Source organism: Theropithecus gelada, chromosome 3 (assembly GCF_003255815.1).
Source record: "Theropithecus gelada isolate Dixy chromosome 3, Tgel_1.0, whole genome shotgun sequence".
Classification (NCBI taxonomy): Eukaryota; Metazoa; Chordata; class Mammalia; order Primates; family Cercopithecidae; genus Theropithecus; species Theropithecus gelada.
In genome coordinates, this window is record NC_037670.1 from 103,387,804 (window position 1) to 103,413,484 (window position 25,681).

Sequence of the window (25,681 nt, forward strand, 5' to 3'; positions counted from 1 at the left end):
TTCTAATAGCTAGAATTTTAATTCCTACTTTTTGCTTTTTTGTTTTCTTTGGCACTATTTCTCTGATATCTTGAGTCACTCACTCCAGTAATTATTTTTTTTTTGCATGCATAACTGTGAATATTCAAGGTACACCACATTTTGTACTAAGTACAATATTGGCTGAACACCATAAAATAAAGTATAGTGTTTTTGTTGTAATTGTTTTCTAAATGGACTATAATTGCAATTTAATTTCCTTTTAAACCTAATATTTAAGGAAATGTTCTGTATTACCCATTTTTAAAAATTTTAAGATGTTAATTTTTAGTGTTATAGACCGGTGGTTGTAGAGTGTGACCTCTACAATTTCTACTTTTAAAATTTGTTTAGAATTTCTTTGTGCTCTGCAAAGTAATACAGTTTTGTAAATGTTCTGCAGACACTGGAGATTAAAGAATATCCTCAGCTTATAGATTATGAATTTGAGTATATGGCTATAAAATCAAGAATATAAATTATGTTATTCTGATTGTATAAGTTAGTAGGCTTAAATATGTTTGCATTCATGGCATAGCTTTACATGACAGAAAATTTGGCAGTACACTTAAATAAATAAGAGATTAGAATCACTATGTAAAAAATCAGCCTTAATAACTAAAACTTCACCATTACATTTGAGCATATATCCCATATTTATACAAAAATTGATTTTAATTGATAAGATTTATTGAATGCATATTGTATGTTGGCACAAATTGATGCTCTTTACCTGCATATAATCCATGTATAACACGCTTATTAGCTCTGTCTTAAATATGAAAAAAATGAGGCATAAAGCTTAAACATGGTATTCTGTTAGTCTTAAAATAGTATAATGGTAATATTATTTGTAGTTTTCTGCTAAAATGGAGAGTTACTTATATAAGAGATAACTGGGGAAAATAAGTGATGTTATAAATTTTGCAGAGCTAAAAAGTGTGATTTCATTCATTTACTTTTGATACAACATTTATTGAGTGTTTATTATGAACCAGGCGTTGTATTAGGTCTTATAGAAATAAAATTAATTTAAAAGCATTCCCACTATCACTGACAATACAGAACATATAATAAAAGAGAAATTGTTGCTCTTATTTACTAAGTTTGTTGAAAAAGAAAATTGCAATTGAGAAGGTAGAAGTACAACAACATAATCAATTCCCTCCCTCTGCTCCACTCCTTTGTAAAAAGTTAAACAAACTAAGTTCAGCTCTCTATCTTTCTGTCTTTCTCTCTCTCATACATACACATTCACCTTCTTGACTGCTTTTCAAGTAACTGTGTAATGGGTTATGTGAAAATTGAAACACATTTAATAAAAAATAGCAAATGTCAGTAGCTTCACACAGCTAAAGGTCAATTAATGATATGCATCTCCTGGCTTGCCTCTCATAACACTTTGCTATCAGGTGGTACAAAGTAACAGTGTTCTATAAAATGTTTATTAGTGGTTCGCACTCATTCATAAACCACTTTTTGTAACTTTGGTGAATTATCCGGTCTCTATTCAGAGACCTCAGAGAGCTGCACCCCAATGTTGATGCTATGATTTTCTGAGGGCAGAATCAGCCAAAATGGACCAGGTAAGTCTTTCACAAAATGAGATGCATTGGACCAGGTAGCAATGTAGAGGACAAGATAATTTTATTAGATAATGTAAGTACTTCTCTGATGCTCCTGGTCTTGTCGAAATTTTATACCTCAAGGTAAATGTGGTGGTACCTGTACAGTCTCTATGGGTAATCAAAGCTTTTGAACACCTCTCACTTTGCTAAAGAAATTATTTTTATCATTTGTGTAAGGATAACAAAACAAAGAACAGGCAAATGTTGTCCTCTGGTATAGACGACAACAATGTTTGAAATGTTCAGGATAACAATGCTTGGGCTGTGGATTTCAAAGGGTCTTCAAATAATGAGTACCCCTAGGGTATGGATTAAAGTTGCCTTCTATACAAAATACCATGCATGTGTTAAAGAAAATTATTGTATAAATGGGCTAACTGGAAGGAAAACAGGTTAATTAATTTCAAGACACCCTCTGCTTTTAGTTGGCTTCAATAGTTGTCCAAACAGTGTGATAGAAAAATGGGAAAAAAATTTCATTGGTTCAAGTGATTATATCATCTATTTTAGTAAGAGAAACAGAGGAAATAACAAGCTTCTCTTCCTTCTTGATTAACAACGATTTGTCAGATAGACTGATATTTTTAGTAAGCCAATTAGTAAAAAATGTTGAAACTCTAAGCTGTTCATGTTGAAATTTATACAATAGAAATACAAAATTAGAGATGAAAGCGAATGGCAGAAAAACAGCAACAACTTGTCTGTACGGTCAAGTAAATCCAACAGAAACATGTATCAACTCAACTTTCCTTTGGCTTTCGTCTTCCAAAATGTCCATGAACACTCCACAGCCATTCTTCAAGCAGGGAAAGATGGTAGCAAGACATTCAAAGTGCAAAGGGAGAATGGTTTTATATTATCATGGCTAAATATTTTGTTATTGTTGTTCATTTTTTAGTTTTGAAATCTTATAAATGCATGTAATCATGTAATCACATTGACATGGGCCTTCCTGGGGCCTTGGGAGGGGATGATGTAACTGACGGGTCCAAAAACTAAGGTTTATACTTTCATGGTAAATCTTTCTGGGTCTGAATTTGAAAAGTGTTCATAATGGTCTCTAGCTATTAGTTTTACTGTTTGTAGTCTGTGATAAAAAACTTTACTGCTGGTTGTTTAAATATTTTTATTGTACATAGAAAAATATCTTTACAATAAAGAATTATTGCTTATAGGTATCCTTTTTACACACACACACATACACACACATATGCATATATTCAAGAGTGAAATTTTTTAAATGCATAGAGTATAGAGTATGAAGTAAGCATTTTTTTCTTCCTAGTATCCACATTAGGCATTATGCAGTTTATATCCAAAGAGGATGAAATAGATATTGATGGAATAGCTTAATAGACAAAATAGCTAGAAAGAAATTTTCTAAAGAAATTTCTGTAACATCCATAACAAGTTGCAATTTATAGCTAGTTTTTAATAGATATTCTACTTTTATTGAAGTCATTGGTTAATTTTGCCCAATGTACATACTGTTCACTCAGAGAAGTATTTTCAGAATTGTTTTTGTAATTTTCTGAATAATGCTAGATCCCTTTTTAAAATGACTTGAAAATGCTCTTATTTGAGTTATTCCTCTTTTCCCCCTGTATATGCTAAGTATAGTTAAAAGCAATGGTTTCTATACTTTAAATAAATGTTTTACAATATTTTAAACATTTTCACTTATGAAGTTGAATTAAACATATAAAAAAATTTCTTACAGCTTAGGCTGGGATGCTGATGCTTCTCAGGAGTGAAGAATTTTAGTTTGGGTTTCTCCTTCCCTATTTTGTTTGGACTCAGCAGTGTAGTGGGTGAGATCTATTTAAAACAATTTTGGGAGTGTAATAGATTCGATTATTGGTGCCAATACCTTACCTTTTCATGCTTCCATACTTTTCCCTACAGTTCATCATAGCTTGCCTCTTGACTTTTTGTCTGAGCATGTGTATTAGTTTTCTGGGGCTGCAGTAACAAAATGCCATAAGCTGGGTGACTTAAATGATAGATATTTATGTTCTTACAATTCTGGTGTCTGGAATTCTGAAATTAAAGTGATGGCAAGATTGGTTCCTTCTGAGGGCTGTGAAGGAGAAACAGTTCCATCCTTCTCTCCTACCTTAACCAATTGAACCACAGCTATCTTGGAGATATGTGAGCAGAAACAAATATTGCTTTCAGGTACTTAGTTTGAACATGGTTTGTGATTTGGCAATTTTTAGCAATACTTAACTGATACAGTTAGTATCTAAATTGTTTTCCTACTAAGTTTATTAGCTGTCGTGATATCAAAAAAAATATGTATTTTATTTTAGTATGATGAATGCTACTTTTTTATTGCACTATATATTTAAAGACATTTTATCTCTCTCTTCTTTTTTTTTAATTAATTAATTAATTTATTTTTATTATTATTATACTTTAAGTTCTAGGGTACATGTGCATAACGTGCAGGTTTGTTACATATGTATACTTGTGCCATGTTGCTGTGCTGCACCCATCAACTCATCAGCACCCATCAACTCGTCATTTACATCAGGTATAACTCCCAATGCAATCCCTCCCCCCTCCCCCCTCCCCATGATAGGCCCCGGTGTGTGATGTTCCCCTTCCCGAGTCCAAGTGATCTCATTGTTCAGTTCCCACCTATGAGTGAGAACATGCGGTGTTTGGTTTTCTGTTCTTGTGATAGTTTGCTAAGAATGATGGTTTCCAGCTGCATCCATGTCCCTACAAAGGACACAAACTCATCCTTTTTTATGGCTGCATAGTATTCCATGGTGTATATGTGCCACATTTTCTTAATCCAGTCTGTCACTGATGGACATTTGGGTTGATTCCAAGTCTTTGCTATTGTGAATAGTGCCGCAATAAACATACATGTGCATGTGTAAAGACATTTTAATAAATAAAATTTGTAAAAATTAAAAGCAATAACAAAAAATATGGAGGACTACCTTTTTCAGTTTTACTTATCTAAAACCTTTTTAAAGAGAAAGGAGATATGGTTATGATTTACAGAGTTCACAAATATTTTTATTTTGTTATAATCCTCTCACTTGTACTATAAATCTGTTCATCCTAAACAAAAGAGTAAATACCTAGATAGTAGATATTTTGTTAGCTAATCTACCCAACTCATTTCTACTTGGCAGAATCTAGAATTCTGAAAAGTAGAGGAATGTAGAATATTTAAGAAGTTAAAACAGGCTGTGGTAGGCTAGCTTGTCTTTCGGGGATACAGATCTTTGAAGAGATATGTGCAAAGCTAGCATTCAGATGGAATGGTTTTTCATCCGTAGACCAACCTTGTCCTCTTGAGTCATCCTAGCTAGAATATTTGTGGATGTTTTTTACATGAATCTGTGGAAGAAAAAGCAAGAGTATTAACTATAAGTTAGGATAAGGTATTAAACACAACTGCAATGGGTACTCACTCTGCTGAAAGGAAACAACCATAAAGTGATACATTTTTATCCAAGGATTTGCTCCTCTCCATAGAGATGGCTAGAGATATCAGTTCCAAATTCATGAAATCACAGATTAATTTAAGTTCAATATGCAAATGAGTATAAATGCAAATTATATTTATATTATTACCTATGAAAATTTTTATCTATTTATTATTATCAGTTTCTGGTTTGAATACTAGAAACACAGATAAACCAAAACCCATATTGTTTTTCGTGTGTGTGTTTCAGTAGGGCTTCACATGAGCAAGTTCAACTAGCCCTTATAAATCTTCTTTATGAATCTTGCTTTATGAATCTGGCTGCTCAAATTTGGGTGCATATGTATTTAGCATCCTAAGATGTTAAGCCTTCTTGTTGAATTGAACCCTTTACCATTATGTTATACCCATCTTTGTTCTTTTTCATTGTTGTTGGTTTAATGTCTGTTTTATCTGAAATAAGATTAGAACCCCCTGCTCGTTTTTCTTTTTTGTTTGCTTGACAGATATTTCTTCCTCCCTTTACTTTGAGCCTAAGGATGTCATTGTATGTGAGATAGGTCTCTTGAAGATAGCATACAATTGAGTGTTGCTTCTTCATCAAACTTGGTACTCTGTGTCTTTTAAGTAGGGCCTCCAGCCCATTTACATTCAAGGTAAGTATTGATAAGTGAGAATTTCTTCCTATCATCATGTTGTTAGCTGATTGTATTGTAGACTTGATTGTATATAGTTGCTTTATAGTGTCAGTGTGCTATGTATTTAGGTGTGTTTTTGTGTTGACAGGTAATGGTCTTTTGTTTCCATGTTTACTACTCCCTTAAGGACTTCTTTTAAGGTAAGTCTGGTGTTAATGAATTCCCTTAGCCTTTGCTTCTTTGGAAATAATTTTATTTCTCCATTGCTAATAAGCTTAGTTTGGCTGGATGTGAAATTCTTGGTTGAAATTTCTCTTTTATGAGGATGGTGAATATCGGCCCCCAATCTCTTCCGACTTGCAAGGTTTCTGCTGAGAAGTCTGCTGTTAGTCTGATAGTCTTCCCTGTGTACATGACCTCCCCCTTCTCTCTAGCTGCCTTTAAGACTTTTTCTTTTGTGTTGACTTTGAAGAACCCGTTGAATATGTGTCTTGAGGATGGTCAATCTCATGACTATGTGTCTTGAGGTATAGTATCTTGCAGGGGTTCTCTGAATTTCCTGAATTGGTATGTTGACTTCTCTAGCGAGGTCAACCTCTAAGAGGTTGGGGAAATCTTCATGGACAATATCTTTAAATATGTTTTCCACATTGTTTGCTGTCTCTCCATCTCATTCAGGAATGCCGTTTAGTTTTATGTTTAGTCTCTTTATATAATTTCATATTTCTTGCAGGTTTTGTTCATTTCTTAAAAGTATTTTTTTCTGCCTGTGTTGATTTGAAGGAGCAGTCTTCAAGCTCTGAGTTTTATTCTTCAACTTGATTGATTCTATTATTAATATTTCCAAATGCATTCTGAAATACGTGTAGTGAATTTTTCATTTTCAGAAGTTCAGTTTTGTTCTTTCTTAAAATGGTTATATTATCTTTTAACTCTTGGACCACTTTACTTTTTTCCTTGAATTTGACTGCAACTTTCTGCATGTCAGGCTTGCTTGCCATCTAGATTCTGAATTCTATGTCTGTCTCTTCAGCCATTTCAGTTTGTTTAAGGACCTTTTCTGGAGAGCTTCAGGTTCATTTAGAAGAAATGGGGCACTCTGGCTTTTAGAGTTGCCAGAGTTCTTGCACTGGTTCTTTCTCATCTGTGTGGGCTGATGTTTCTTTCTTATTTATTTATTTTTTTAATATACTTTTAAGTTCTAGGGTACATGTGCACAGGTGCAGGTTTGTTACATATGTATACTTGTGCCATGTTAGTGTGCTGCAACCATCAACTCGTCAGCACCCATCAACTTGTCATTTACATCAGGTATAACTCCCAATGCCATCCCTCCCCTCTACCCCCTCCCCATAATAGGCCCCGGTGTGTGATGTTCCCCTTCCAGAGTCCAAGTGATCTCTTGTTCAATTCCCACCTATAAGTGAGAACATGCGGTGTTTGTTTTTCTGTTCTTGTGATAGCTTGCTGACAATGATGGTTTCCAGCTGCATCCATGTCCCTACAGAGGACACGAACTCATCTTTTTTTATGGCTGCATAGTATTCCATGGTGTATATGTGCCACATTTTCTTAATCCAGTCTGTCACTGATGGACATTTGGGTTGATTCCAAGTCTTTGCTATTGTGAATAGTGCCACCATAAACATACGTGTGCATGTGTCTTTATAGCAGCATGATATATAATCCATACCCAGTAATGGGATGGCTGAGTCATATGGTGTTTCTAGTTCTAGATCCTTGAGGAATCGCTATACTGTTTTCCACAATGGTTGAACCAGTTTACAATCCCACCAACAGTGTAAAAGTGTTCCTATTTCTCCACATCCTCTCCAGCACCTGTTGTTTCCTGACTTTTTAATGATCGCCATTCTAACTGGTGTGAGATGGTATCTCATTGTGGTTTTGATTTGCATTTCTCTGATGGCCAGTGATGATGAGCATTTTTTCATGTGCCTGTTGGCTGTATGCATGTCTTCTTTTGAGAAATGTCTATTTCTAAGCAAAAGTTTACAAAACATTAAGAGAACATTTTTCTTTTTCCTTGGGCCCTCATTGGCTTATAGAAATATCCAGCTGTTAGAAGCGATCATTCTCAGTAAACTAACACAGGAACAGAAAACCAAACCCCGCATGTTTTCACTTATAAGCAGGAGTTGAAGAATGAGAACACATGGACACAGGGAGGGGAACGTCACACACTGGAACCTGTCGGTGGGTCGGGGCCAAGGGAGGGAGAGTATTAGGACAAATATCTAATGCATACAGGGATTAAAACCTAGATGATGGGTGGATACGTGCAGCAAACGACCATGGCACATGAATACGTATGCAACAAACCTGCACGTTCTGCACATATATCCCAGAACTTAATAAAATAAAATAAAAATGGAAAAGGAAAAAAAATTCAGCTGTTAAGGACCAATGGAGTCATGCTTTCTTTCAAATGCATCATACACTGTTTTCTTTCATTGAATAAAAAGTTATATACACAAACACAAAAAAGGAGTAAAAACAACCACCTCATAATGGTTATATCAATTTACATTCCTGCCATCAGTGCATGTGGGTTTATTGTGAATATAGTTAATAATATTGTGTTGTCTACTTGAAATTTGTTAAGGGAGTAGATGTTTAGTGTTCCCACACACACACACTCACACACACACCCCACAGTTGTAACTATGTGTACTTATAGATTTGCTCATTAATTTGTTTTTGGTAATTATTCACGATATGTATGTATACTAAAACATTACATAGTACATCTTGAATATATACAATTCTTATATATCAGTTATACCTCAATGAAGCTAGAAAAAATTAAATAAAATGAAATACAAGTCAAAATAAATAAATAACTAAAAACGTGTCCCATCTTCAAAGTTAAAAATGAATTCTAAATGAAAAAACAAACCAAAGTAACACAGAAAACAGCCACCTACCTTGCAGTGGGTGTCCTGATGGAGTGCCTTTTGTTTCCTTTAATAAATCCCTACTTCAGTTAGGTTCATCTCAAACATTAGAGATGTTTCAGTAACACAGACCTTCACAAGAGAATAGTAAGAGGTTTCTTACTTTTCTGAAAATGTGGTTACTCTTTCTTTTTAAAATTTAATGTACGATAAAACACCATCAACTACTGGTCATTATCTGTTTATCTGAGTCAGCTTCTTTTGTCAATGTGTTTGCTTTTCATTTTCTGGAGTTATTCTCACGATTTTCTCCTATTTTAACCTTGGAGGTGAAGAGACAACCTCCAAGGAACAACAACAGGAACTGTTCTTTTTATAACTATTTTTATTTCTTTGTTTCATTTGCTTCTCATTAGTGTGAGGAGCTTTGAAAGGCATAGGAAATCTCTATGTATATCCTAAATGTCAGTAGAGAGATCTTACATCTTGTCTTAATGAGTCAGGGGACATTTAAACACTTCACTCTTATCCAACTTAGCCCCAGACTACATGGGAAAAGGGCAGTCACAAAATCATCAAAACCTAAGGCTGTGAAACCTATATTTTCATGAATATATTTAAGAAATAAGTAGAATTAAGGAAAAAAGATGGTGGGTAACAGCCATGACACAGACAATTTATTTTATGAGAAATGCCCATACTGAATATGCTTTATTTAAAAGATTAATCATATGTATAAATATACTAGAACAGAAAAGAAACGCTTACTTTTCTCCATTTGTCAGATACACTGATTTTTTTGTACATTAGAGCAAATTAAAAGTATAAGTGCTTAATGAAGGCATTTTACAAAACAAAGTTAGATGCACATGGCAGTAAGTTAAGTTTCAATCTCACAGAAACTAATTTTTTAAAACAAATCCTTTGGGCTACATTTTAATATATAGGCTCTCAGCCTGGCAAGATCACTTCAAAATTTGATACAAATCAGCACATTCAGAAAATTAGGAAGTAAATAACTTGGTTTTAAATAGTTCAAGACATTATTTCATATCTTAAGCAAAAAATAAAAATAAAACAGCTGAGCTTAAAATTTGGCAGGCACTCAGTCCTTAATCTAGAATATTTACCATATTTAAAACATAAATTAAATTTCTTGCATCTGGATACATTATAAGGAACTGGATGGAATCCTAATGTAACTTCTCTGGGAACAAATGAATTCCCCAACCAACTAAATCAGCCAAATGATTTTTTTAATAGATTTATCTTTGTTAATAAGGCAAAACAAGCACTTTCTAAGTGTAGTGTATGATTTGTTGCTACACAATTTTTTCCTACAACTTCTTACTCTTGCCCACACAGCAATGTGTAAGCATTGAAGGTCCTACAGGAAAAGCTTTCTCTTTATCTTATAAATGACCGACTGGTATATGCACAGAGATAAATCTCAGCATCTGCCCTAGAACTTAGGACACCAACATATCTCTCTGACAGAAACTTTTAACTTATTTACAAAGATAGATGAGAAAGTGAAGTAGGTATAGCAGAATAGAAAGTTCAAGGCCCGTGTTATACTAACTCATTGAAACAAAGCAATATCTTTTCTATATCTCTTTACTTTTGGAAGGGAATTTGCTGTTTTTTAAATTGACGTTTTTTTGTGCATGTAATTATCCAATCAACACCCTTAGAGAGCCAAGAAATATAAAAATATCAATAATACCATTTTCATGCTGTATTAGTCCATTTTTATGCTGTTGATAAAGACATACCCAAGTCTGGATAATCTGTTAGGAAAAGAGGTTTAATGGACTCACAGTTCCACATGGCTCGGGGGGCCTTACAATCATGGCAGAAGGTGAAAGGGATGTCTTCAACAGTGGCAGAGAAGAAAGAATGAGAGTCAAGGGAAAGAGGAAACCCCTTATTAAATCATCAGATCTCATGAGACTTATTCACTACAATGAGAACAGTATGGGAAATACCTCTCCTATGATTCAATTATTTCTCACTGGGTCCCTCCCACAACACGTAGGAATTATGGGAGCTACAATTCAAGATAATATTTGGGTGGGAACACAGCCAAATCATATCATATCCATTAGATGCATAAATAAAAATAAAATATTGTAAAAATAAAGATTCCGATAAATGGCTACCTTTAAGCAGAGATTGTGGAAATGCACACAGTAGTCTTACTGTATGGTAATTTAATAAATAAAACATGCTAGAATTTTATGTAGTATTTGCATATATAATTCCATATATACTGTATCTTAGTAAAATAATTGTGAACATGTGCAACCATAGAACTGCTGTGATATCCATTGAGGGGAGATGTGTGGTGTGTGTGTGTGTATGTGTGTATAATGTGTGGAAAATTATATATATGTATATATAGTATGTATTTGCATATAATGGGTAATTATATTTATCTATATATAAAATGGGGAAATTATAAACAACCTAAAAGCACAAACACATGGAATTGATTCAAAAAATCACAAAACATAAATAACGAACTTTAAATTATGAAAGACAGCAGTTTCCCAAACTTCTTAGCCGCTGTATTCCCCCCACCCTATGAAATTGCCTGTAGTGCTCAATTCCCTACCTAAGGATGCCACTCGTTTTTCCCTACCACAAAGCACTATGAAGCACTTCCATGGAACCCAGGGGCGTGATGAAACTCTATTGGTGAATCGCTGTTATAGAACACTATTTAATAAGTCTATATCTACTCAAAATATGTGACTTCAACAAATGAAACACAAGTTACAAACAACAAAAACATGTACAGACAGTTCCCAACTTATGAAAGCTTGACTTGCGCTTTTTTGACTTTATGATGATTATGCAAAAGTGATATGTGTGTCTCAACACACATGAAAGTATTCAATGAATTACAAAATATATATAATATTTTATTATTAAACAATATTTGTGTTATACTATTTTGCTCAAATATAGGCTAATGTAAATGTTCTGGGCACATTTAAGGTAGGCTAAGCTAAGCTATGATGTTGGTAGGTCAGGTGTATTAAATACATTTTTGGTTTTAGATATTTTACACTTACAATGGGTTTATCAAGATATAACCTCATCATAAGTTGAGAACCATCTGTGTATATGTATATCTTTAGAAAAAAGACTGAATACTTATGCTAAAACAATTAATAGGAATTATTTCTTAGAGGTGACTCTTCTTTTACGACCTTTGCAAGTTTTTGCATTCAATTTTTTCTCAACTGTCACCTTCTTGGTAGGCCTTCCTAGATTATCCTATTTATTGTTTGTTTTATTTATTTATTTATTTATTTATTTATTTAGTATTGTTTCTTTTTCAACTTTTAGTTTATAATGAGGGTACCTATGCAAGTTCATTACAAAGGTACATTATGTGATACTGATTTTGGGGGTATGACTAAATCTGTCATCCAAGAAATGAGCATAGTACCCAATAGGTAGCTTTGCAGCCCTTGGTCCGTCCCCTCCCACTTGCCCCCTCTAGTGGTCTCCAGTGTCAATTGTGCCCATCTTTATGTCCATGTGTACCCAATGTTTATCTCCCACTTATAAGCGACAACATGCCATACATGGTTTTCAGTTTCTGCTAATTTCACTTAAGATAATGGCCTCCAGCTGTATATAAGTTACTGCAAATGACATGATTTCACTGTCTTTTATGGCGGTATAGTATTCCATGGTGTATATGTACCATCTTTTCTTTGCCTAACCCGCCATTGATGGGCACCTGGGTTGACTCCATGTTTAACATACAGGTGCATGTATCCTTTTGGTAGAGTTATTTATTTGGGGTATATATCAGTAATGGGATTGCTGAGTTGAAGGGTAGTACAATCCTTAGTTCTTTGCAACATCTCCAAACTGCTCTCCACAGTAGCAGTATTAATTTCATTCCCACCAACAGTGTATAAGTGTACCCTTTTCTCTGCAGCCTTACCAATATCTTGTGACTTTTTAATAGTAGCCATTCTGACTAGTGTGAGATGATACCTTATTATAGTTTTGATTTGCATTTCTCTGATGATTAGAGATGATGGAGCATGGAGCATGTTTTCATGTTTGTTGGCTACTTGTATGTCTTCTTTGAGAAGTGTCTGTCATATCTTTTGACCAGTTTTAATGAGATGATATGATTTTCTTTGTTGAATTAAGTTCTTTGTAGATTCTGGATACTAGACTTTTGTTAAATGTATAGTTTGCAAATTTTTTTTTCCATTCTGTAGATTATGTGTTCACTGTTTATAGTTTCTTTTGCTGTACAGAAGCTCTTTAATCTAATTAGGTCCTACTTACCAATTTTTGGGGTTTTTGTGCAGTTCAGGTAAGCCTATTTAAAATTGCACCCACAGCCAATATTTCTGACCTATTTAATCTGCTCTATTTTCTTATTTTCCCCATAACACCTAGTATATTTTATCTTACCATATGATTTACTTACTGATTTTTTTAATATGTGTTGTTTTTCTCCACCATGGTAGAATGTAAACCCCATAAAGGAAGCAAAATATTTTGATCACTGGTGTATTTTGTGTGCCCAGCAGTGCCTGATACATAGTAAGACATTAAATAATTAGTTAACAAAAGTTCATTCATTCTTTATGAATATTCTTTAATATAGTAATTTTATTTAAAATAACTTTTTTTCTTTGAATTATCTTTGTTTGGAATTCATAGAAAGTCCCTGGTTCTAGGAAATTCAAGGAGACTTGGTTACTTTTGAAGCCATGACTTAATGGATAACATCTAAACATCATTGCAGCATCACAGAATTGCTGCAGAGTTATTTATTTAGTTTATATAAAATAAATATACAACTTAAAACACTTTAACTATAATTTGGCTTTAGGATGAAAATCATTATGAATCTTTTCCTAATCGTTTAGGAATAATGTAATAGAATAGTGTAACTGTATGAGGAATAAAATGCTAGGCCATTGATCTCAAGATCGTTATTAGGTAATAAAAAGAATTCTTCAGTGATGATGAGAAAGAATACATGTTAAAAATTAGCCATAGAGAAAATTATTATTTTTCATAGAGTGTCCATATGCTAAATTCTCACATTACAGTCCTAAAGACATTAATTTGTTAGACTAGCATTTGCATTTATTCTAAGTTAATCATTATTTTAAGTAGACTGTGTGTAGAAAACTAACCATTTCAAATTGAGACAAAGGACAAGAGACTGTCACATCCACCTAAACAATAAGGAAATATTCAATAAGCATTTTTAAACTCATCAGAGCTGTAGATAAAAATAAAGTCAAAAATGAACAAAATTCCAAAGTAGCACAATCCTTATTAGGTGAGAAAAAAGAATGGCCTTATATTTCCCTAGGGAGATATGGTGGAAAGAGAAATAAATCTGGCGGAGATATTGTAGGAGTAAGGGGGGAAATGCAAAAACTTTTATTTTGTTAAATTTTTAGTATGATACATTTTCAAACTTAAAGAAAACCTGCGATAATAGTACAAAGAACTTCTGTCTCTCCTTAGATTGATCTTTTGTTTATATTTTACTTCATTTGCTTTATCATCTGCTCTCTCTCCTCCTGATCTATCAATCTATTTACATATGTATTTTTTCCTGAAATATCTTAGAGTAAATTAGAGGCATTTACCTGAAATAATCCAGTGTGAATTTCTTAAGAATATGAACATTTCATTAAATAACCACAGTCTAGTCAACAAAATTAGTATAATTATCAAAATCAAAATAGCCATTCTATAGTTAACCTTGATAAAATTATACTACCTAACCCACAGTACATATTCAGATTTTTGTCAGTTTTTCTAATAATGTTCTTTGCAGTATTTTTCTTCCCTATTCCGTGCTATGCATTGCCTTTAATTTTCATGTCCCTTTATTTTTCTTTATCCCAGAATAGTTTCTCTGTCTTTGTGTGTGTGTGTTCCTTAATGTTGACATTTTTTAAGAGTAAGGCCAGGTGTTTATTTGTTTTGCATAATATTTCTTTATTTACCTTTGCTGATATTTCCTCATGATTAGACCCAAGTTAAGCAATTTGTTAGAATACATCACATCAGAAGGCACATGATATCACCTTGATTTAATAGTGGTTATGTCAGTATTGACCAATTAGTTACGAGCCATGTTTCTGAGAACCTGTAGACAAGAATGACAGATTTTATTCTGATGAAATCCAGAAGCAGAGACCAGAGTCCTTCTTTTCCACATTTGTTCTCCCTGGCTTTTCATCAAGAACACAACAGTACACAGGAAGTCAAGGCAGGGCTGGAAAGCAGATGAATCTCTCCAGAATCTAGTGATGCTTCTATTGTACAAAATGTACAAAAGGATGTTCTATTTTCCTAAGTCATGAAATTATAAATCAGATTTGTTTTAACTTAAACTTCAGAAATGAGATTGTAAAGTGATTGGCCATAGCATACACTACAGAAGATTTCATAAGAAGGGAAACATTTGGAAAAGAGAAAAATAAATCATACTTAGCAGCAGTCAGTGATGATGGCAAATATTGCTGCAGAAATTGCTCATGATGAATAATGGATAATGATCCACAGGCCATATTGACAAATCATTGCTAAAAGCGTAGAAGAAAGAAAAGCTCAATGTGTGGCAGTTAGCTTTACCTTAAAGCTTTATATACATATAAACATTTAGAGAGATCTCTGGAATGTAAACAATGGGGACCAAGGGAAATAGCATTCAAAACCCAAGATGGAAATCTCTACTACAACAGAAAGTTTGATGCAACCCTCGTATCCTTATTCCTCTGAATAGTGACACCTTCCCAGAATCGTCTTTGATTACAATTAATGTGCTGATTATGTGTCTCATTATCTAAGGCAATCTATCACTGTGGTAGCTAAAGTACTTACCTGTCAAAAATTTCTGTCTGAATTTTAGTGTTCAAATTATACCCTCTATATAAATGCTTGAATTCCCATTCATCTAAGATTATTTAAAAATAAAAGTGGCAGATATTTCTTCTATTTTCACAATTAAAGTAAGCATAGATTCTAATTGAAGTCATGGATGGCAATAGCTATCTTAATACTTTAAATCAAATGATTATTAGTGTTAATTTGGAACACAAATATAATAGTGAAAAGACTTGACATCAAAGTGAAAGAGAACATCTAATTAGCTACTGTGTTACTCTCAAATCTTTGCCATAACTGAGACAGAATATGTTTCTGAAACTACGAATTCCTTAGTATCCTATAGTAAGAAGATTAGTATATTATTGAGAACAATGTAATCAATAGGGCTATTTGAGCTTCTCTTTTTTTAACTTTTATTTTAGATTCAGTGGTACTGCTGCAAGTTTATTATATTGGTAAATTGCATGTCATGGAGATTTGATGTACAGACTATTTTGTCACCCAGGTAATTAGCATAGTATCCCATGGGTAGCTTATAGATCATCTCCCTCCTCCCACCCTCCACACTCAAGTAGGCTCAAGTGTCTGTTGCTCTATTCCTTGTGTCTATATATACTCAATATTTAGCTCCCACTTATAAGTGAGAACATACCATATTTGATTTTCTCTTCTTGTGTTAATGTGCTTAGGATAATGGCCTCCAGCTTCGTCCACATTGCTGCAAAGGACATAATCTCATTCTTTTTAATAGATACTTAGTAGTCCACAGTGTACATTTAACACATTTTTTCCTTCAGTCTACCATGAATGGGCATTAAGGCTGATTTCATGTATTTGCTATTATGAATAGTACTGCCATGAACATACACGTGCATGTGTTTTTACAGTAGAAAGATTTATATTCCTCTGAGTATATACTCAATAATGAGTTGCTAGGTGGCAGAGTAATTCTGGTTATTTGAGAAATCTCCAAACTGCTTTCCACAGTGAGGGAACTAATTTACATAACCACCAGAAGTACGTAAGCATTCCCTTTACTCCACAAACTTGCCAACAACTGTTATATTTTGACTTTTTAATAATAGCTATTCCAGCTGGTATGAGATAGTATTTCACTGGGATTTTGACTTCCATTTCTCTAATGAGCACTGATGTTGAGCATTTTTTCATATACTTGGCTGTGTATATGTCTTCTTTTGAAAAATGTCTGTTCATGTCCTTTGTCCACTTTGTAATGGAGTTGTTTGTTTTTTTGCTTGTTAATTTGTTCAACTTCCTTAGAGATTCTGGACATCAGACCTTTGTTGGAAGCACAGTTTGCAAATATTTTCTCCCATTCTGAAAGTTGTCTGTTTACTCCGAAGATAGATTGTTTTGTGAAGTGGAATGTCTTTAGTTGGGTCCCATTTGTCAATTTTTGTTTTAGTTGCAACAGCTCTTGGCATCTTTGTCACTAAATCTTTGCGCAGTCCTATGTCCGGGATAGTAATTCTTAGGTTATCTTCCAGGGTTTTTATATTTTTAGGTTTTACATTTAAGTCTTTAATCCATCTTGAATTGATTTTCATATAGGGTGAAAGGAAGGGTTTTAGTTTCAATCTTCTGCATATGGCTGCCCAGTTATCCCAGGACTGTTTATTTTCCCCATTGCTTGTTTATGTCAATTTTGCCAAAGATCAAATGGCTGTAAGTGTGCAGCATTACTTCTGTTCTCTCTTTTCTGATCTATTGGTCTTTGTGTCTGTTTTTGTACTGGTACCATGTTGTTTTGGTTACTATAACCTTGTAGTATAGTTTGAAGTCAGGTAATGTGATGCCTCCAAGTTTATTCTTTTTGCTTAGGATTGCCTTGGCTATGTGGGCTTCTTTTAGTTTCACACAAATTTTAAAATAGCTTTTTTCTAATTCTGTGAAGAATGTCACTTGTAGTTTGATAGGTATAACATTGAATCTGTAAATTGCTTTGGACAATATGGCCATTTTAACAATATTGATCTTCCAATCCATGAGCATGGCATGTTTTCTCATTTGCTTGTGTCATCTTTGATTTCTTTTAGCAGTGTTTTGTAATTCTTATTCTAGAGATCTTTCACTTCCCAGGTTAACTGTATTCCTAGGTGTTTCATATTTTTGGCTATTGTGAATGGGATTTTGTTTGTGATTTTGCTCTCAGCTTAGATGTTGTTGGTGTATAGGAATGCTACTGATTTTTTTACATGGAATTTGTATACTGAAATTTTGTTTATGAGATCGAAGAGTTTCTGGACAGAGATTTTTGACTTTTTGAGGTATAGAATTATCTCACTCATAAGTGGGAATTGAACAATGAGAACACATGGACGCAGAGAGGGGAACATCACACACAGGGGCCTGTCTGGCGGCAGGGGGCTAGAGGAGAGATAGCGTTAGGAGAAATACCTAATGTAGATGACGGGTTGATGGGTGCAGCAAACCACCATGGCACATGTATACCTATGTAACAAACATGTACATTCTGCACATGTACCCCAGAACTTAAAGTAATATAAAAAAAGAATTATATCGTCTACAAAAATGAATAGTTTGACTTTATATTTGACAGTTTTTTTTTTTTTATTTCTGTGGCATCAGTGATAATATCCCTTTTATAATTTCTAACTGTGTTTATTTGGATCTTCTTTCTTTTGTCTTTATTAGTCTAGCTAGCAGTCTACCTATCTTATTGAGTTTTTCAATAAGCCAATTGCTGGGTTTGTTGATCTTTTGTGTGTTTTTCTATCTTTGATCACTTTTTGATATTTTGTATGTTTTTTGTTTCTCAATTTCCTTCTGTTTAGCTCTCATTTTAGTAATTTCTTACCTTCTACTAGCTTTGGGATTGGTTTGCTTTTCTTTCTCTAGTTTCTCTTGTTGTAATGTTAGGTTGTTAATGTAAAATCTTTCCAACTTTTTGGTGTAGGCATTTAGTGCTGTAAACTTCCCACTTAACACTGATTTAGTCCCAGAGATTCTGGTATGTTGTGTCTCTGTTCTCATTAGTTTCAAAAATTTCTAGATTTATGCCTTAAGGTAATTATTTATCCAGATGTTATTCAGGAGCAGGTTGTTTCATATCCATATAATTTTATGGTTTTGAGCAATTTTCTTAGCATTCATTTGTGTTTTCACTGCACTGCGGTCTGACAGAGTGGTTGGTATGATTTCAGTTTTGTTTTTTTTTTTAATTTGATGAGGATCATTTTATGCCCGATCATGTGATCAATTTTAGAGTATGTGTCATGTGCACATGCAAAGAATATGTACTCTGATTTTTTTGGGTGTAGAGTTCTGTAGATGTCTATTACATCCATTTGTTCAACTCTTGGGTTCAGGTCCCAAATATCTGCTTTTTTTCTGTCTTGATAATCTATATAATTCTCTCAGCAGTGTGTTGAATTCTATCGTTATTATTCTGTGCTTATCTAAGTCTCATCATAAGTCTCTAAGGACTTCATGAATCTGGGTACTCCTGTGTTGAGTGCATATATACTTAGGATAGTTAGGTCTTCTTGTTGAATTGAGCTTTTTACCATTATAGAATGTCCTTCTTTGTTTTTATCTTTGTTGTTTTAAAGTCTATTTTGTGTAAAATTAATACCAAATTCTGCTTTTCATTGTTTTCTGCTTACTTCATAAATTCTTCTCCACTTCCTTACTTTGAGTTTATGGGTGTCATTGCATGTGATGTGGGTCTCTTGAAGATAACATACAATTGGTTCTTGCTTCTTTATCCAGATTGCTACTCTGTGCCTTTTAATTATGGCATTTACCTCATTTATATTCAAGGTTAGTATTGATATGTGCAGATTTGATCCTGTCATTGTGTTGTTAGCTGTTTATTATTCTGACTTGCTTGTGTGAATGCTTTATAGTGTCTCCGTTCTATGTATGTAAGTGTGTTTTTGTACTAGCCAGCAACAGTTGTTCCTTTCCATATATCGCAATCTCTTCAGGACTTTTTATAAAGTAGGTCTGGTGGTAAAAAGTTCCTTTAGCATTTGCTTTTCTGAAAACAATTTTCTTTCACCTTTGTTTATGAAGCTTAGTTTGGCTGGATATGAAATTTTTGGATGGAAATTCTTTTCTTTTATAATGCTGAATGCAAACCCCCTATCTCTTCTGGCTTCTAGATTTCTACTGGAGGATTAGCTATCAGCCTGATATACTTCCCTTTGTAGGTGACCTGCCTCTCCTCTCTAACTGCCTTTAACATTTTTTTCCTTCATTTTGACATTGGAGACTCTGACAATTATGTGTCTTGGGGATGATGTTCTTGTTAGTGTTTCACAGGGTTTTTTTTTTTTTTTTTTTTTTTTTTTTCATTTCCTGGATTTGAATGTTGGCCACTCAAGAGAAATTTTCATGAATAATATACTTAAATACGTTTTCAAAGTTGCTTGCTTTCTCTCTCTCTCTTTCAGGGATGACAATGTGTCATAGATTTAGTCCCTTTACACAATCCTATATTTCTTGGAGGTTGTTCAATCTTCTTTATATTTTTTCTTTAGTTTTGTTAGACTGAGTTATTTTGGAGAGCCATTCTTTGAGCTCTGAGGCGCTTTCTTCATTTTGTTCGATCCTGCTGTTAATATTTGTGATTGTACTCTGAAATCCTTGAAGTGAGTTTTTCACTTCTATAAGGTCAGTTTGGTTCTTACCTAAAGTGGAAATTTTTTTCTTTTAACTTCTGTTAAAATTATTTTACTGTGTACCTTAGAATATTTGGATTGGGTTTCGGCTTTTTCCTGAAGCTTGATGATCTTCATTTTTATCAATACTCTGAATTCTATTTCTATCATTTCAGCCATTTTAGCCTAGTTCAGAACTATTGCTGGGAAACTAGTGCAGTGACTTGGATATAAGAACACACTCTGGATTTTTGAGATGTCAGAGTTCTTTAGCCATTTTTTTTTTTTATCACTTAGATTTAAATGAATGATTTGACTTTGCTTTAATTCAATTATTTTATGGTTCAGAATTAGCCAACAAGTTCCTGAATTTGTTGTTACAGAAGATTGGTCATTTCTAGTTTGAAAAGCTATGGATCATAACCACAGTTTATTGATTCTTTTCTTCAATTTCTTTGTAAATGTGATCTCAGCAAGACTCTTTGCCACTTCCAACTGGTGATAGGAACTGGATAAATTTCACAGTTTTCACCTTACAGTGTTATGGAATCATACATTAATCTCTACACCAATAAATAAAGAAAAAACTGAACTATTACATTATCGAATGAGCAAATTACCTCAGTGGGCTGTCTTAGTAACCTGAATACTAAATTTTGTTATCACTTGTATTCATAAAGTTAATTGGTATATACATTTAATTATATGAATTGAATCAATACAGATATCATTCATCCTAAAATTAATCTATAAATTTAACACGATTGCTATCAAAATTCCAAGAACAGTTTGGTATTGCTAAACTAATACTAAAATTTTATGCAAAATAAAGTACTTAAAATAGGTAAACAGATTTTAAATGAGAACACAGGTGGAGAACTTATGTTACTTGATTTTAATTATTAATATAGATCAGAAGTCCAAAATCTATAGCCTGTTTAAATCCTACCATGATTTCTTTTTGTACAACTTAATAGCTAGCAATGGTTTTACATTTTAAATAATATAAAACAAAGGAGAATATGAAACAGAGATCATATGTGGCCCACAAAACATAAAATATTTATTATGTGGCTCTTTACAGAAAAAGTTTGCTGGCTCTTCATGTAAGATAGCAGTAATTGCAAGAGTGTGGTACTGACAAAGGATAAATAAGTAATTCGAAAGAGGAAAATAATTGTCTAAAAATCAAGCTATACATATATAGTCACATTATCATTGACAATGGTATTTTGGTAATTCAGTGGTACCAGATATTTTTTTTTTTTCAAAAATGTTTCTTTAGTATCTAGATATCATATTTTAAACAAGGTCCATGCCTCCTATCATCTGTTAAAATTCAGACTGACCTCATGTCACCCCATGGTTGAAAGCAAGTGTGAAAAGGACTAAAAGATGGTCATCGTGGCTGGAGAGGAGGGAAATGATATGATGAGAAGAGCATGTAGAGAAGAGAAAGGGACCAAAGCATGCACAGGGATTGAGCTGTTTTGGACAGAATATTCAGGGAAAGCTTCTATTGATAAAGTGGCATTTGAGTAGAAGCTGGAAAGACTTGAGAGGGTCAAATGAATGACTAAGAAAAGAGCAAAAGCCATGAAGTTGACAAAAGTTTATTGTGTTTTAGGAAACAAAAAAGAATGATTAAAGGCAAAGCATGGAGAAAAATTTGGAAAATAATTAGTTCATGAATAGGCTGGCAAGTAATAGTAAGAACTTCAGATTTTATTTTAGTGTGATTACAAGCCAGTAGAAAGTGTTGAGCAGAGGAATACATAGTTTGATCTACATTTTAAAAGGTGAATTTCTTTACTATTCAGATACTAGACTGAATGAGAAACAAGAGTAAAACAAACCTAGTTAGAGGACAATTGTTATTTCCAGGTGTGAAATGACAGGGACAGAGTACAAAGTACTTTAGTAATTACTTATTTAATTTAACAGACATCATGATTCTCTCTCTAAACTAGGTTGTCCAATTATTTATACTTTTCAGATGAGAAATTAAGGTTCTTCAAGGTCATGGAACTAAAAAATAACAGAGTTCGTATCAATAGATAACAACTTGCCCTAAATAAACCCACCTTTTTTATCTGATGAACATATGAACAAGACAAATGTAAGGTAGTTTGTCGTTTCAGCAGGGTAATTTCCTCAAAAGTTCTAAATACAATTAAATAAAAAATAAAAATCAGAATAAAGAGTTGGATCTCTTATTGGACCCATTTGATTTTATAGCATGTAATGCATTTTTAATCTGATTTGGGAATGTATCCTAGGGAAAACAAAATAAAATAAAGTGTGTTTGAGGATAAATACCTTCACATCTTACAAAAAAAAAAAAAAACAGGTAAATAATGACAAAGTAACTAATGGTGTTATGATTTTTTTAGGCAATGCTGTTCATTAGGAAGGCAAGAGAAACAGAAAGCATGTAACTTCTGCCAAGTTTGGTATTTGAATCCTTGCTGTCTGTTGAGACTACTAGTCCATCTAATAAGACATGTTACTACAAAAAGAAAGCTTTGCTAACAGTATGAGTGGATCGACTTTCCCTTCGCACAGCACCTGCTTTTATGATAACATTGATTTCCATGAGTCTTTTTGTCAATTTCCCTTCCAAAGACAACAATGAATATAACAACACCTCTTTCCCTTAAAGGAAGACGATTTAAAAAAAAAATAGCATTCTTTTGTTCTGTTGCTCAGAATGTTTATGTCATGTTTTTTCTTTCAGATTCCTGAGTGGATGGTACCAATCCATTATCATAAAGTAAGGCATAAGCAGAATGAATTTAACTTCATCAATTAAAAACTACATGTGTATGTGGGGGATATTTTAGGGGTAATTTATTTTCATTTGATAACTAAGAAAATAGTGTATTAGGCCAGGCGCAGTGGCTCACGCCTGTAATCCCAGCACTTTGGGAGACTGAGGCAGGCGAATCACGAGGTCAGGAGTTCGAGACCAGCCTGACCAACATGGTGAAACTCCGTTTTCACTAAAAATACAAAAAATTAGCCAGGCATGGTGGCAGGCACCTGTAATCCCAGCTACTCAGGAGACTAAGGCAGGAGAATTTCTTGAATCTGGGAGGCAGAGATTGCAGTGAGCCAAGATCGTGCCACTGAACTCTAGCCTGGGCAACAGTGCGAGACTCCGTCTCAAAAAAAAAAAAACAAAAAAGAAGATAGTGTGTTAAATATGTTTTGTTTTTTTCATTTTCCTGATTACTTTCTATAGATCTACAGTTACAGAAACTTAGAAATTAGGAAGATCCAGGATGTAATCCATATCAGGATTTGGCATATTACTTTCCTAGAGCCAAATTCAGCATGCTACCTGTCTTTGTAAATAAAGTTTTATTGTAACCCAGCAACATCCATTTATTTACACAAGGTTAAGTTGTGTGGTAGTGGTAGAGTTCCTATGTCCTGCAAAACAAGTCTATATAGTAGGCATCTATAAAGTGGTCTACTTTTTGGACATCTCTGACTTTAATTTAAATGTCACTTTGTCAATCTATCTGATTTACTGGCATCTCTAACTTGTCCCTCTTTCATAGCACAGAATTCTGAAATTCATAGACAGAATACTAAAATTATTCTGTCATTCTGTTATTAAGTACACTCTACCTGTATATTAAAATATAAACTTATAAGGTATATCAATAAAATTATTCTGAGTAGCAAGGGATTTATTATTCCTTTATCATTCATTGAATGTTTGTCAAACATTTAAAGCTTGTTTAAAACATGTGTTGATTTATTATAAACACATGACTCACCTGTATACATTTGGCATAAAGGAAATTCTGGTGAACATGAAGAATGTTGGGTCTCTTGTTTTATTAACAATAGGTAACAAGAGGACATGCTAACTGTTATGTTTTATATTTGAGCACAAAACAAGAAATAATATGCTCTTTTCAGTGTCATGTGTGTTTGTATTAGTTGGTTTATAATAGTAGATTAATGCTTGTTGGTTACATAGCATCAAAAAGGAAGATATTTCATGTTTAAATGTCTTTTGTGTAATTAAAAATCTGATGTGCTCTGATGTAATAAATCAGTTTTCCATCTATTGCTGTTGATTTAGGTTTTGGTTTTGGATCTTATTATTTTATAAGGCAAGGCTTGGCAAACATTTTTTGTAAAGAAAGAGCCAGGAAGTAAATATTTTAATCTCTTGAGTCACTTATATTATCCGTATTATATTCTTTCTTACCACCTTTCACAAGTGTAAAAAAAAATCTTTTTTCTTTCAGATTTTACAAACATAAGCCCCAAGCCAGATTTGGCCCGTCAACTGTGGTTTGCCAACCTTGTGTTTTATAAGCCAGCCTTGTTCGCGGCAAATACTTTGGAGAACAGGTTGGGCGAATGTGTAGAAGCAGTGAACCTGGTGTGCCAGAACTGACTCTTTAGCATTCTGAGTGCTCATCTTTTGCATTACTTTTTATATTGCCATACATTTCACAGAAACACTATACCAGAGCTTGTGGAGGGAACTTCAAATAAGTGCCAACATCTGTATATACTTGACATGTGACTATCTATGTCTGATGATTTGGGGAACATTCAGGTAGCTATTCCCAATATAATAACTTCAGAAATATATAACAGTCTGCCAATCTTGAATAAACGAATGACATTAGTACACAGCTTACTCCTTATGAAATGCAGAAATCCAGATGTTATAGTTGAAAAATCCCATTTGGTTATTTATTCCTTGTCAGGTGGGTAGTTTACAAATATTTTCTCCCATTCTGTGAATTGTCTCTTCTCTTTGTTGATTTTATATACAAGTACTATGTACCCACAACAATTAATATATATATAAAATGGAAATAACATACCATGATATATTTCTACAATGGTAAAAAGTATTCCAACCTGAATCAACTTAACAAATTCCACAAGGCAAAAAGTTGATAAAGGGTTTTGCACAGTGTAGTGAAATATTACATTTGTAAAATAACATTTGGAGCACTGGAGTGGAGATCGTGATAATTGTAGAGCTGCTCTCCTAACTGACATGTTATAAGATTGCAAGCTCCTAAGAACCATGAAAAATTAATATAGATCTTGTTATTTAAGCAGGAGCATAGTCACAGGAGAAGGACGGAAGGAAGTAGATGGAGAGAGAATAAAAGACAAATAACATAAGAGTATCAGCTTTGTTGAGTATGAACATGCATACAATTTCTTCAACTTTTTGCTTTTCTATAAAATTATATTTTACATTTCACTTATTTTATTCCTCCAACTCTTCATGAAGTGATATATTTGGATAAAACAAAATACTCTAAAATTACCAGAGTCCTCTTTCAGGTATCCTATAAGCAAAACAAACAAATTTAAAAATATATATTTTTGGCACATAAAAATTAAAGATGGTTAATCTATAGCAAAAATGGTGACATAGTTGAAACTTGTAGAATTTTGTCATGGAAAAATTATTTTCCTGTGTACTATATTCTGCTAT